A 15,602-nucleotide genomic window follows, 5' to 3' on the forward strand; every position below is an offset into this window, starting at 1 on the left:
TTCCACTCCTGAACCTTTCCTGTATTTCCAAAAGTACTTCTTCGATGTACAGATTGAAGAGTAGGGGCGAAATATTACATCATTCTTACGCTCTTTTTAATCCGACCACTTCGTTCTTCATCGTCCACCCTTATTACTCCCTCTTGGCTCTTGTACATATTATAGATTGCCAGTCTCTCCCTACAGCTTACACCTATTTTTCTCAGAATTTCGAACATCTTGCAGCAGTTTACACTGTCGAACGTTTTTTCTAAGTCGACAAATCCTATGAACGTGTCTTGATTTTTCTTTAGTCTTGCTTCCATTCTCAGCTGAAATGTCAAAGTTGCCTCTCTGGTGCCTTTACCGTTCCTAAAGCCAAACTGATCGTCATCCAACACATTCTCAATTTTCTTTCCCATTCTTCTGTTTATTATTCTCATCAGCAACTTGGATACATGAACTGTTAAGCTGATTGTGCGATAATTCAAGTACTTTTCAGCTGAAACTTCCTGGCAGATTAAAACTGTGTGCCGGACCGAGACTCGAACTCGGGACGTTTGCCTTTCGAGGGCAAGTGCTCTACCGGCTGAGCTACCCAAGCACGACTCATGCCCCGTCCTCACACCTTTACTTCTGCCAGTACCTCGTCTCCTACCTTCCCAACTTAACAGAAGCTCTCCTGCAGACCTCGCAGAACTAGCACTCCTGAAAGAAAGGATATTGCGGAGGCATGGCTTAGCCACAGCCTGGGGGATACTTTTCAGCTACTGGAGTCTCCGGAATTGTGTGGATGATGGCATGTTGCGAAACTCATACATCCTACACACCAAGGTGAATAGTCGTTTTGTCGCTGCTTCCCCCAATGAATTTAGCACTTGTGATGGAATTCTATCCATCCCTTCTGCCTCATTTGAGCTTAAGTCCTTCGATGCTCTCTTAAGATCTGACTCTAAAACTGGATCCCTTATCTTTTCCCTATCGACTCCTGTCCCTTCTTCTATCACATCACACAAATCTTCCTCCTCCTCATTGGGGCTTTCCATGTATTCTTTTCACTTTTACGCCCTCTCCTCTGCATTTAACAGTGAAACTGCCGTTGCACTCTTGATGTTACCACCCTTGCTTGTAAATTCACCGAAGGTTATTATGACTTTGCTATATGCTGAGTCAATCCTCAAGACATTCATTCCTTTTTCGATTTCTTCACATTTTTCCTGCAGCCATTTCGTCTTAGCTTCTCTGCACTTCCTATATGTTTCATTCCTTAATTTCCCTGAACATTTTGGTACTTCCTTCTTTCATCGATCAATTGCAGTATTTCTTCTGTTACCCATGGTTTCGTCTTTGTACCTATGTTTTCTTTCCTACTTCTGTTTGCTCTTTTTAGCGGTGTCCATTCCTCTTGAACTTTACTGCCTACCGAGCTATTTCTTATGGCTGTATCTACAGCCTTAGAGAACTTCATTTCTATCTCGTCATTCCTTAGTACTTCAGTATAGCACATCTTTGTGTATTGATTCTTTCTGACTAATTTCTTAAACATCAGTGCTAAACTGTGATCCGAGTCTATATGTGCTCCTGGGCACTCCTTACAATCCATTATCTGATTTCGGAATCTCTGTCTGACCGTGATGTAATCTATCTGAAATCTCCTAGTGTCAGCCTACATTTTATCAGAACCTAACAGAGCTAGAAAGAAGCCTCATTCTCTGTCTCCATTTGGCTGGCGGGATGAGAGAACAGCACAACGGTAAGCTACGAACATCCTGTGTTCTCGTGTGTTACCTCAACGCCTGATTACTGTGAAGCAAAATAGCACATAAAATATTTGAAAACACAGGCTGCTGGAATAATGTCGTTTTACCAAATTTACTGAGGCTGTGGGGCGCACCTAGAAGAAAATGATCAAGGTAAATCGGACCAAGACTCTATCCAGACAAGAACCACAAAATAAAGTGGATGATTATAGCTATTGGGGGAAGTGATAGTGCGAAATAAATGTAGCTTAGAAGAGATGAAAAGTTTCAACTGCTTTTTTCTGTGTTGAAATTTTCAAGTGTGTGTGAATTCCTAAGGGACCAAACTGTTGAGGTCATCAGTCCCTAGACTTAAACGGCGCTGTGCAAACCTATTGAACCTGCTTACTGCACCCAACATTTGGTCTGCAGCTAAAATTATTTCTCCCATCTCTCCCCTCCCCCTCCCCCCCTTGGCTACAAACACACACACACACACACACACTTGTCCCTATAGTCAAACTCAGCAAACTCAGTTCGGCTTTAGGGAAGGTAAAAACGCTGTAGAGGCAGTTCTGACGTAATTGATAATGGAAGCAAGACTAAAGAAAAATCAAGACACTTGCATAGAGTTTGTCAACCTGGAGAAAGCTTTAGATACTGTCAAAAGGTACAAAATGTTCTAAATTCTGAGCAAAATAGGGACGATCTTTATGGTAGGTAATATACAATACATATAAGAGCCAAGAAGGAACAATAAGAGTGATAGACCAAGAAGGAAGTTCTCGGACTATAAAGGGTGAAAAAGAGGGAAGCAGTTTTCACCGCTACTGTTCAAACTACACATTGAAAGTGCAATGATGGAAATAACAGGAAAGGTTCAAGAATGGAATTAAAATTCAAGATGAAATGACATCAGTGATAAGATTCGCCGATGGTATTGCTCACCTGTGTGAAGGTGAAGAAAAATTTCACAGTGTGCTGAATCCAGTTGCGTGCCTTCTGTATATACTCCCCCGCTTTCAGCCATTCGCTGTATCAGGACAGCAAGGCCATGTTGGCTGATGTTACAAGACTGTATCAGTCAATAGTCCAGTCTCTTGTCCTGCAACTACTTTCCGTTGTGGTTGTACCTACAGTATGGGTGTGTGCAACGCTGACTCCATCACGGCAAGATACATGGTTTACCGGGCGCTATATGATGCACAGGGTTGCAAAACGTAAGAGAGATCACACAAGTAATTCAATGCGTGATACCCTTGCGCAGTGATGTTTTCACTTTTGAATGGGTGATGGGCAGTGGTGTTCCGTTCACGTGCTTTCCAACAGCCCGTGTCATTTAAATACTGTGCTATGCTCCATTTGCAACTTGGTGATAAACTCACTGCCCTCTATGACAAACATGCACCTGTGCGCACAATCCGTGTAAGAAAATCTCCTGCTCCATGGCTGACAGCTGAATTACGTCAAATGATGACTAATAGGGATGCTGCCCACAGGCGTTTCAAGGCAGATCCGAAACCCGAGCGTTTCGAAGAATATAGAAAGCTACGGAACAGAGTGAAACAATGCATTCGCAATGCTAAAATCAGGCACGCTCGCTCCCTTGTATGCAGCGATCTGACGCCCACGACTCTATGGAAGAATCTCCGTAGCTTGGGGGTCGGAAAGGCAAAATCGGAAACTACTTTTCATGTGTCAGCTAACGAATTAAATGAATTCTTCTCTGCACCTCTGAATACCAGCACAGCTGATAATTACCGTCCACAAGAATCCCCAAACAGGATAACTAACAACGATACCTTCCATCTAAAACATGTAACAACAAATACGGCAAGAAAAGCAATAATGAGAATCTCTTCTGATGCAATAGGCAACGACAGTATCGGTATAACCATGATTAAGAATGTTGCCGATATCTTAGTACCTGTCTTAACTGACATATTTAATTTTTCCCTCGTGAACGGAATATATCCTACTGCATGGAAAAGAAGCCTAATTCGACCCGTCCCTAAGATCGAAAACCCGCAACTGCCTAGTGATTACCGACCAATTAGCATACTGCCTGCTGTTTCCAAAGCACTTGAATATATTGTTCATGACCAAATCACTGAACACTTGCATGAATTCAGCCTATATGACAAATTTCAATCCGGTTTCCGTAAACATCACAGCACAAACACTGCTCTAATTAAAGTAACTGATGACCTGAAATATGCCATCGACAATCGAAAGGCAACAATATTGGCGCTACTGGACTTCAGCAAAGCTTTTGACACTGTTAACTTTGACATATTGCTCAGAAAAATGCAACAGCTTAATTTCTCTGATAGTGCAATGAGATGGTTTGAAAGCTACTTAAAAGACAGACAGCAATGTGTTGTCTGTGTAAATGAAAAATCTTCCTGGAAACATGTTTCCTCGGGAGTGCCACAAGGATCAGTCTTAGGACCACTTTTGTTTTCTTTATATGTCAACGATATTTCGTCGGTTCTGTCCTCCTGTAAATATCATTTCTATGCCGACGACCTCCAGCTCTACCTAAGCGTCAGACCTGAAGATGTAAACACTGCAATCGCTCAGATGAATGATGATCTGTCTTCAGTAGTGAGATGGGCCAAAAACCTGGGGCTTAAACTAAATGCAAAAAAGACGCAAGTAATCTTAATAGCCCATCAGAAATTAATAAGTTCAGATTTCCGCGAACGGCTACCTCCTATTCTGCTCGACGGTACTCCAATACCATATCAGAAAACAGTGAAGAACTTGGGTGTAACTTTGGATGAGCATCTCAACTGGGCGGAGAATACAGTCGCAGTGTGCCGAAAGACGTCTGCTTGTCTCTATGCTCTCAAAAAGTTTCGGAACATATTTCCACAGGACTTGAAACGCCAGCTCGTGCAAGCACTCGTTCTACCGAACCTCCACTATTGTGATGTGATTCAACAAGGCATGAGTAGTGAAAACAAAAGACGGCTAGAGCTAACCACGATTGCCTGTGTGCGTTACATCTGCAACATTCGCCGATATGATCATGTTAGTGCTTCATACTCCGAGATAGGGTGGCTGCGGCCGGACAAATTGCGTGACTACCACACTCTATGTCTACTCCACCGACTCCTCATCGCGCAAGCACCCCAGTACCTTGCTTCAGAGATTAAAAACCTGTCATGTCATCATAATCGAAACACGAGGTCACTCTTATTTGGTATCCTAACTGTGCCCACTCACAAAACAAAAACTTTTGCAAACTCCTTCTCAGTTGCCGCTGTCCGCCTCTGGAACAAACTGCCCCTTACTTTGCGCAAAATTCCATCTCCTGCTGCTTTTAAGAAGAAGTTGAAGCATTTCCTACTATCATCATCACAAAGTTCTCCACAAAATTATTGTACAAGGACAATCCCCTCATCTGTCAAATAGCAAAGCTAGCGTCTCCTATCTTGCTCCTGAGATGCCTTCCTCTTCATCTTTCTCTATTAGCCACGCAATCTTCTTTTCCTTTATATTTCCTTAATTATGTTTCATCATGTCTCTATTCTTCTCCTCCCTTCACCATGAGTCTCCCTCATACTTTCTGCTGCCGGCACTCCTATCTAAAATCTGTCTCTTCAATAATGTCTAATTATAACAGTACTTGTGACCTAAGAATATAAACTCTATATGTATGTATTTTTCCAGGTGTACCTTTCAAATTGTTTATTTCACTTTTTGTACTAGATGTAGTTTAACATGCCTACTAAAACATATGAATGTAAAATAAGTAGAATGCCTGGTTAGATGTAAGAGAGGGCCTGATGGCCCTAATCTTGCCAGGTTAAATAAATCAATAAATAAATAAATTTGCACCTCATACTGGGAAAGGTGTTAAATAAGTGATGGTCAAACGTTTTGCTCAAGAACCTATTTTAGCATTTTGGGGTGGCACGTCGGCCGCATATATACCGATCTTATTATTAATTGGTAACCTACATGTATAAGTGTATTATGGAACTCCAACACACTAGCTGTAGTAATGGCGGAATAAGCTGGCCGCTGGCTGCCAACTACTGGCGTTGAGTGTCGGCACCATACGTAACACTTCGTGTCAACTGTTCTATGTTCCACACTGCTGCTACCCTCAGTGACCCCAAACTTGTGGCACAGTAATTACCTGACCAAACGTGGTCGTCTTGTCTGTGTGAGTGGATTATCATCTTTCATTTATCATCATTTCATCATCATCATTATCATCATCATCATCATCATCATCATTTGTGATAGTGGCTAGATTAGAATGCGTGAAAAAGTTGGGACTTTGTACGTTCGCTGATGACCGCAGCAGTTGAGCGCCCACAAACTAAAGATCATCATCATCATATTGCATTTGATTGCATTATGCAATATGTGGCACGATCATAAATGTCTAGTAGATGTTTTAATATCGCTTTTATACCCATTGCATTGTATTACAACGTTCTTACTTTAATTTCATATACTTCGCTACAAATATGTACCGCATTTGGAGATGACCTTCTTATAATGTGCAGTCGCTAGTTCACGTTACTTTCATTTGAAATTTATACGTTTATACTGCAGCAGCAGATCTGTATGAGACACGCGCACCCGTTGGTTGTCAGTACTGGAAGATAAACAATAAAACACTCCCCCTTTCACACCCTTTAACCCAGAATTGTCGCGCTAGCTTCCCCTCTGGCCCTAAGCTAAGAGGCTACCGTAATTAGCTCTCGGTCATATTCACGAAGGTCAATTACAATTAAGCACTTCTTAAAATACTGCTGTATCTGTATTTTTATTCGTTAGTACACTCTGGACTCGCATTCGGGAGGACGACGGTTCAAATCCGCGTCGGCCATCCTGATTGAGACTTTCCGTGATTTCCTTAAATCGTTTCAGATAAACGCCGGAATGATTCCCTTGAAAGAGCACGGCCAATTTTCTTCCCCATCCTTCCCTAATCCGAGCTTGTGTCCCGTATCTAACGACCACGTTGTCGACGAGACGATAAATACGGTAACCTCCTCCTCCTCCTCGATGGTCGTCACGATCCTCTGTCCTCACACAACTAGATTTCTTCCTGTGCGGTTATCTTAAGGAATATGGTGTACCAAGCCAAAGTTAGAGATGTACAGGACTTGAAGCCACACATTCGTAATGAATTCAAACACGTCACCGTGGAGATCTTTAATCGTACATGAACAGAAATGGAATTCCGACTAATGATTATCTATGCCACTAAGGGTGCACACATTGAAGTGCATGAATGAGGAAAAAAACTTTGAGTTACCTTATCTAGAACAGTTTTAAGGGTATTAAAGTCTTAAGTTGTAAAGATAATTTATGCATATCCTGTTGTTGTAGAATCATGGAACTTCTTTTGTGTGCAGACATAATGACCTTTCTGGACTCTGAGAAGCTCATCTGCAGAAACCAGCACGGTTTTAGGAAACAGTGGTCATGCGAGACACAGCTGGCCCTATTTGTGCATGATACACAACAGGCTCTAGATACCGGCTCCCAGGTTGCTGCCATATTACTCGACTTTCGGTAGGCGTTCGACTCAGATCCGCACTGTCGCTTGTTCCAAAAAGTGCGCGCTTACGGTCTATCCGATGACATATGCGGTTGGAGAGAAAGTTTTTTAACAGACAGGAAGCAGTATGTCGTCCTGAACGGGGTGACTTCAACAGAAACAAGCGTAACTTCAGATATGCCCCAGGGCAGTGTAATAGGTCCGCTGCATTTTACGATTTACATAAACGATCTGGTTTATAGTATTGACAGCGGCATTAGACTATTTGCCGATGGTGCTGTAGTCTACGGGAAAGTAGTATCACTCGAAATTTGTGAACAAATCAAGGAGGATTTGCAGAAAATTAATGCGTGGTGACTGGCAGTTATCTCTCAATATTATTAAGCGTAACCAACTGCATATAACAAGGCGAAAATCCCCATTACTGTACGAGTACAAAATAAATGCCCAGTCTTTGGAAGCGGCAACATCCGTCAAGTATCTGGGTGTGACTATCGAAATGCTCTCAAATGGAATGATCAGATTACACAAGTAACGGGTAAGGCGAACTCTAGATTGCGGTTTATTGGTGGAATCCTGAAGCGATGCAGTCCTTCAAAAAGAAAATAGCTTACTATACGTTAGTTCGTCCAGTCTTAGAGTATTGTTCGTCTGTGTGGGACCCTTACCAGTTGGGTCTGATTCGAGAGATTGAGAAGGTCCAAAGAAGAGCGGCAAGATTCGTTACCAGTACATTTAGCCATCGCGAGAGCGTTACAAATCTCCCAGAAAGTTTGAAGTGGGACAGTCTCGCAGATAGACGGCGTGCTAAACAGAAGGGGCTGTTCACCAAATTCCGAAATCCGATCTTCACCGAGGATGTAGAGCATATATTATTACCACCAACTTTCAAATCGCACGCCGGCCACGGTGGCCGAGCGGTTCTAAGCGCTTCAGTCCGGAACCGCGCGACTGCTACGGTCGCAGGTTCGAATCCTGCCTCGGGCATGGATGTGTGTGATGTCCTTAGGTTAGTTAGGTTTAAGTAGTTCTAAGTTCTAGGGGACTTATGACCTCAGCTGTTGAGTCCCATAGTGCTCAGAGCCATTTGAACCATTTTTTCAAATCGCACAATGATCACCATTCAAAGATAAGGGTAATTACGGCTCGTAATGAGGCGTTCAGCCGTTTTTCTCTCGCGCGAACCGCGAGTGGGACAGCGGGGTTGGAGAGGGGGGGGGGGGAATATATGACTTTGGGGCGAATTGTGCCCTCCGAAACACACCGCTTGGTGTCTAGCGGAGTATATATGTAGATGTAGACATAAAAACTTGCACAATTTCAACTGAAGCCCAGCCAACCAGCCGCGCGCGATTAGCCGGGCGGTCTTGGGCGCTGCAGTCATGGACTGTGCGGCTGGTCCCGGCGGAGGTTCGAGTTCTCCCTCGGGCATAGGTGTATGTGTTGTCCTTAGTATAATTTAGTTTAAGTAGTGTGTAAGCTTAGGGACTGATGACCTCAGCAGTTAAGTCCCATAATATTTAACACACACTTGAACACCAGCCAGTCAGAGTCGTCTGCACAGCCGAACTTTTGCCCCGAACATAACTGGCCAAACAACTGAGAACAGTGTCGCGGCAGAAAACGCGCCAGGGTTTAACGTAGCTGGTATCTTGTCAGCGCCGGCTTTTATGGATCAGAGACGCCAAGCACCGTCCGTTCGCCCAAGTCCAGTTCAGCCAACTGCCGTCTGAGATACCCACTTCCTCCCTTCTCGCTGGCCATCTTCACAGTGTCGCATCTCTGCTAAGGTTCTTCGCTCTCATGAAGACAGCGCCCCCCGCCCCTTTCCCCAGTTCTGCACACACACACACACACACACACACACACACACACACCAGACTGCAGCAGCCAGGCGCCACCCACCCTCCCAGATGCCCGCTCGCCGACCAACTCCCTCAGCCAGCCACGCTGTGACATAAACAAGACCGGACTGCGAGCCAACCCAGGAGCCGGCGCTGTACGCGATGCCCTGTCGCGTTGCTGTCCGTGGCCGTTGCCGCTGCCTCTCACAAGGGGAGGCCGCCGATTGTGAAATTCAGATTCGATTCATACTGTGCATAATAAGAGCTCATGGCCAGAGGTGTAATGTGGCAAAGCACCAAGATGCACTTCTCAGCCGTTGTTGAGAAAATCGACAGTTAAAAGAAACCGTTGCCGTGAAATACTCTCGACGATTAATAATTTTCTACAGCGTCGTGGCACTGCGGTAAGCGCTCGGGTTCGTAATCCGAAGGTCCCCGGATCGAATCTCGCGCCATGCATTTTTTTTTTTATTATTAGTTTTTTGTAATTCAAATATATATATATATATATATATATATATATATATATATATATATATAAAGTATTAATGAATTGCTTATGCATGTTGGTGAAGGCGGATCGCTCTCCAATTGTACCGCCTCCATTTTTCCGTTTCTTTTAACGGGGTGTACCAAAGCTCTCCCGTCCGCACTGATTTTCGACACTGTTATAAGTTGCGCTAGGGACCGCATCTACCTTCTTTCGAAGTTAGCAGGCAACTACGCTGTTATGCGGCGGCTCGTTTCGGCCCATTCAACATCTGTCCTTCAAGTGTATCGAGCGAGTAACGGAGTTTATATTTCATACCTGCCACAGCTAATTTGTGTTCGTTGAAATTCAGATTCGATTCATACTGTGCATAATAAGAGCTCATGGCCAGAGGTGTAATGTGGCAAAGCACCAAGATGCACTTCTCAGCCATTGTTGAGAAAATCGACAGTTAAAAGAAACCGTTGCCGTGAAATACTCTGGACGATTAATAATTTTCTACAGCGTCGTGGCGCAGCGGTAAGCGCTCGGGTTCGTGATCCTAAAGTCCCTGGATCGAATCTCGCGCCATGCATTTTTTTAATTATTAGTTTTTTGTAATTCAAATATATATATATATATATATATATATATATATATATATATATATATATATATAAAGTATTAATGAATTGCTTATGCATGTTGGTGAAGGCGGATCGCTCTCCAATTGTACCGCCTCCATTTTTCCGTTTCTTTTAACAGGGTGTACCAAAGCTCTCCCGTCCGCACTGATTTTCGACACTCTTATAAGTTGCGCTAGGGACCGCATCTACGTTCTTTCGAAGTTAGCAGGCAACTACGCTGGTATGCGGCGGCTCGTTTCGGCCCATTCAACATCTGTCCTTCAAGTGTATCGAGCGAGTAACGGAGTTTATATTTCATACCTGCCACAGCAAATTTGTGTTCGTGGGGTCTCTATTCTAATTCGAACGTTTGACTTACGCTATACGTATTCGTTTCGGAATATCTTTTCTACGTCTTCCGTTAACTATACGTGGTTAACATTATGAAGACAATTAATAACATTTGTGAAATACAACTCTGTTTGCGGAAAGCATAATGATGTTCTAAGTCGCTAGTTTTTCCACGACAAACGTCTTTCAACAACTTATTATATGCATAATTGTTGCAACTGATTGCCGGGAATTATATATATATATATATATATATATATATATATATATTATAAAAAGCAAATACTAAAAAAAAAATTGCATAGCGCGAGATTCGATCCGGCGACCTTTGGATTACGAACCCAAGAGCTTACCGCTGCGCCACGACCCTGTAGAGAATTATTAATCGCAGAGAGTATTTCACCGCAACGGTTTCTTTTAACTGTCGATTTTCTCGACAACGGCTGAGAAGTGCATCTTGGTGCTTTGCCACATTACACCTCTGGCCATGAGCTTTTATTCTGTGCAGTATGAATCGAATCTGAATTTCACAATTGGCGGCCTCCCCTTGTAAGTTGATAGCAAGGCGAATGAGAAATCATTGATAAGGGACCAAGAGTCCATACATTACTCCCCGCCATCTCCAAGCGGTTAAGAACAAAACATGCCGATCTTAGTTGCGCCAAGATATCCGAGAAGAAAAAAAACAGATTTTGTTGTGAAAATATTTTTCATTAACATTTTTACAAAATTCCTTCAGTCACCTTCAAAATATTCTCCATTAGATGCGATGCACTTGTCAAGTCTTTTTTTCCCACTGTCTGAAGCATGAATTTTGATACCGTCCAGTGCCCTTTCTGGAGCTGTTTATACCGCCTCCACATCATCATAACAGTCTCCTGCTAGCGCTTTGTTTTTCTTCATTCTCAGGAATAGGAAAGATTCTCATGGGGCTAGGGCTTGCGAGTAAGGAAGGTGGGGAAAGAGAGACCATCTTGTGGCGCCAAATAGTGGCTCACTCGTACCGCGTGTGAACGGGCGATCTCGTGATGGAAATGAAATGAGCGTTTGGCGTCAGTGGCCGGGAGGCCCCTCGCGGGGCAGGTCCGGCCGCCATATCGCAGGTCTTATTACATTCGGCGCCACATTGGGCGACCTGCACGCCGGATGGGGATGAAATGATGATGAACACAACACAACACCCAGTCCCTGAGCGGAGAAAATCTCCGACCCAGCCGGGAATCGAACCCGGGCCCAGAGGACGGCAATCCGTCACGCTGACCACTCAGCTACTGGGGCGGACGATCTCGTGATGAATGAACCGGTCACCTGATCGTTGAAGTTCCGGGCGTTTCCGAATGCGCGGAGCACATTTAGCCGCAACGCGTCTCGTGTGCAAATCCTCACACAAAATCCGCTGGCACGAGCTCCAACTCACGCCTCTCTCTGCTGAAATTCGACTTTCAAAAGGCCTTCGGCTCACTTCCGCACTGACGATTCTCTTTCATTTCTTGTCAGATTTTTTTCAATGATTTCCTCGGTTGGAAATGTTGCAAGGCGCCCAGAACGAAGTTGAACTACAACAACCTTGAAAGAACCCAAACCAGTGTTCAACGAACAGTATTCTCCTGGAAAGCCTCTTGAAGCATTGGTGAGTCTCCGTTGCCGATTTCTTAATCAGGGAACAAAATTTCACACACACTCTTTGTTCTTTTAAAATAGTCGTAATGACTACGCAACAGTCAGAGAACACTACTCTCACACGTTCACCTACACACTGACGATGTCTGCACAGTTGTTTCGTGAAGGTCTCTACTAACCCCATCCAGTGGAAGAGCTCAGTTTACGTGTATGAATGGCAGCGCCCTGTGGGTCCTGCTTTTTATGGGCCGCTGCCCCTCACCACCTCCTACTTCTTAACTGAACGCGGACCGTAAGCCACGCACTTAAAAAGCGTAAGTCTAAGTCAGCACGAAGTTGCGTAAGTGGAAAAGTACTAAGAAAATCAGTAAGCAAAGAACACACAGTTCCGTTCTGAGGAAATTACAGAAACATTAGAGATCCATTACAGATACACAATTTAACCACATGAAACTCACATACTGAGGAAATGCAGGTAATATCAAGCCGATAGACCAGAAACAGACGACGCAATCCATTACAATAAAAGTAAAATCCGAGTGATGGTGGAAATCTGCTCTTGCTTGTGAACACAATGACGGACGTTGCGATAGAGTGAAATACCAGCGATAAAAACGCCGAACTCTTCATGTTTGGTTTAACTATTGTAAGGTGTCAGGCAAATCCAACACCTTCCATGAAAACTCTGACAAGATAAGCAAATCGAGTAGTATGTCACATAGCTCCGAATAAATCGTGACATTAAATTAACCAAAGTAATACGAGTAACGAGTGAGCAAACGGAATACCACAGACTAACACAAGAATGCCTAAATGCATGTCATATCTTCCCACCGTGGGACAGACGCAGTTCTGAGGGGAGAAACGAGAACAGAAGCCGAGATCAGAACCGTGTTAAGCTGGAAGGACCTACGATAAGGGACGGACGGACACCCACGTCGCCAGCTAACCGCTAGGACCACACCACCCGCAAGTTTTAGCGTGAGACTTTTTCTCGTCTCTGTTACATCAAGACCACCCCTCAGCCAATGTTAAAAGCTAGAGCCCTCCAGAAGAACAGTATAGATCTTAAGGTAACACAAAAAGGGCTACACCACCCGCAAGTTTTAGCGTGAGACTTTTTCGCGTCTCTGTTATGTTAGGACCAACCCCCAGCCAATGTTAAAAGATAGAGCCCTCCAAAAAAACAGTATAGATGTTACGATAACACTAAAGGACCACACCAGCTGCAAGTTTTAGCGTGAGACTTTTTCGCGTCTCTGTTACGTTGCAAACTTTAAAAACATTGCCCCACCACGAAAAGTATAACGTTTCTCATTGGATAGACAGAATTTTTGAGGCGGAGCTTAAGGTTAACATTGAGGCCCTGATTGGTCAGATGATAACACAGCCAGATAGTTTGTTTTAAACCAACTTCGGTAAATTGTAGTAAGGAGAGGTTAGGAAAGAGTTCCTTCCGAGACGGCGAGGTGAGCGGAGCTGTGCTGCCCGTCGCCCCCTGACGAACACCGACAAGGTAATGAACGCACGCGATGCCGCATAACAGCGCATAAAGCTTCACAGAACTGCAGAAGTCTCATCTGTTACACCCCTTTTGACGTGATACTAGTGTCGATCGTCAATTAAATCTCATGGTATTCACATTTGCTATGTAAGTTAAAATCTGAAACGCGATGATTTTTCTGTTATATAATTATTGAGAAGCCACATCAGCCACTTTAATTTATGACAAGTTAGATACGTAATTAAAGATAATTGAGGGTCACTGTAGACCATTTTGATAGTTTTCTCTCTTGTGAAACTTAATTTAAACCTAGATTATAGATGTGATATGGCATAGGTCATCCTTCGATCCATTGTAGAACTTGGAAACCCATTCAGGGAATATTCGTTCACATTTTTGTTGAACGCAGTTGGTTTTCACCATCCTGTATTAAAACATTTCCTTTTATCAATAGTGCAAATTATAAACAATGTTTTGTGAGTAGAATAAAATTTCCATTGGTAAACTTAACTGCTTTTTCGACGTTATTTTACCAGCTAACTAAAAATAGGAAAGCCTTGAACCCCTTCCACTAAATTTAGTTAGTATTAAGATTCTTTTACAGGGAGTGCAGTGGAGCTGACGCTGAAATCATTAAGTATTTGGTTATATCATCGCTAGTCTCACTGAACTCTTCTGAACTCTACATGTCATGTGTGGTCTGGCGTCTCCCTACCAGCAACAGGTCCCAGGTTCAAACTAGTCAATTCCCTAAAAAACACGCTCAAAGCGTTGTTGCGCGAAAGTGGTTGGGAGACACGATATAGAACAAACAGACACCACTCAGAATGTTAGACTATCATCAGCATAAGCTTCAACCCAACAGCCTAATAGACGAAGCTTTTCTGATACAGAAAATTCGAAAAATATAGAGTGAACTGTAATCATTGCCGAATGTGTTGAGTTGCATGCTTTTAACGTGCTCTTCGGATATTATAAAAATCTATTGCGCTACCTTTTGCAGTATAGGTACGACCTTTGTGGAGATCAATAATGCCAACCGCATTTAAGGAAGTTAATGGAAGAAAGTTAATCGATATTATGCTATGCCGTTTTATGAGAATGAGTTTACAAGCCACTTTATGTGAATGCAGCTATTTACTGTTGAATCCAATTTAATGCTGTAATCAATTTACTCTTTGTGCGGACTGAAATACGTGTTTTAATTTTTTTCTTTGTAACATCTTTTTCTTAAATCGAGCTAGCTAACCAGTGCTGTGTTTCATTTTTTACATTATATGAAAACTTTGTGCTTGTCTTTAATGCCAATATGCTGTTTAGAACATAAACGTACAACGATGTGCCAGAAAGTACTGTCCACGGATGAAAATACAAGCGTCAGGAATCCAGCAGCGAGTCGACGAACAGAATAGTACGCAACGCACCAAAAACAATTTCGTGAATGCAGTTATGTCAACATTGTAACTGTGGCTGATTTGAAGAGAGTCGAATGAAGTGATTACATTACGAGTAATCAACATGTTATCGGTCTCGAGCTGGAACATAGCCACTACTTAAATTTAAAACACAAAATTATCAGCAATTTCGGCCGAAGACTTCCGGCATAAGAAGTCACCCACATACTGCCAACGGCCTTGTCAAGGAGTCGGTGCACTCTCTTACTCTTTGGTGGAGGGTAAAAACAGTAGAGGAAGGGGGAGATCGGAATATATCCAACGAACACTTGAGGACGTAGGCTGCAATTACTACTCTGAGATCAAAAGGTTTGTCACAGGAGTGGAATTCGTAGCGGGCCGCATCAAACCAGTCATAAGAACGATGACTTACAAAAAATAAATAAATAAATAAATAAAAAGAAAAGTAATATTGTCTGATTTCAGTGCATCGATACCGCGTTTGTGGGTACACTGCATCAGGAGCTGCTGTATCAGTGATTCAAT

The 15,602-nt window shown here is 43.2% G+C and overlaps 1 non-coding gene across 1 annotated transcript; it reads right to left on the bottom strand.

Annotated features, from left to right (window-relative positions):
* Positions 1-509: 509 nt before the first annotated feature.
* Positions 510-584, bottom strand: Trnas-cga (transfer RNA serine (anticodon CGA)). Its single transcript has one exon. It is a non-coding gene; the product is annotated as a tRNA-Ser (tRNA).
* Between the last annotated feature and the right edge of the window lie 15,018 nt (positions 585-15,602).

This window comes from Schistocerca serialis, chromosome 1, assembly GCF_023864345.2.
Source record: "Schistocerca serialis cubense isolate TAMUIC-IGC-003099 chromosome 1, iqSchSeri2.2, whole genome shotgun sequence".
In the NCBI taxonomy this organism is placed as follows: domain Eukaryota; kingdom Metazoa; phylum Arthropoda; class Insecta; order Orthoptera; family Acrididae; genus Schistocerca; species Schistocerca serialis.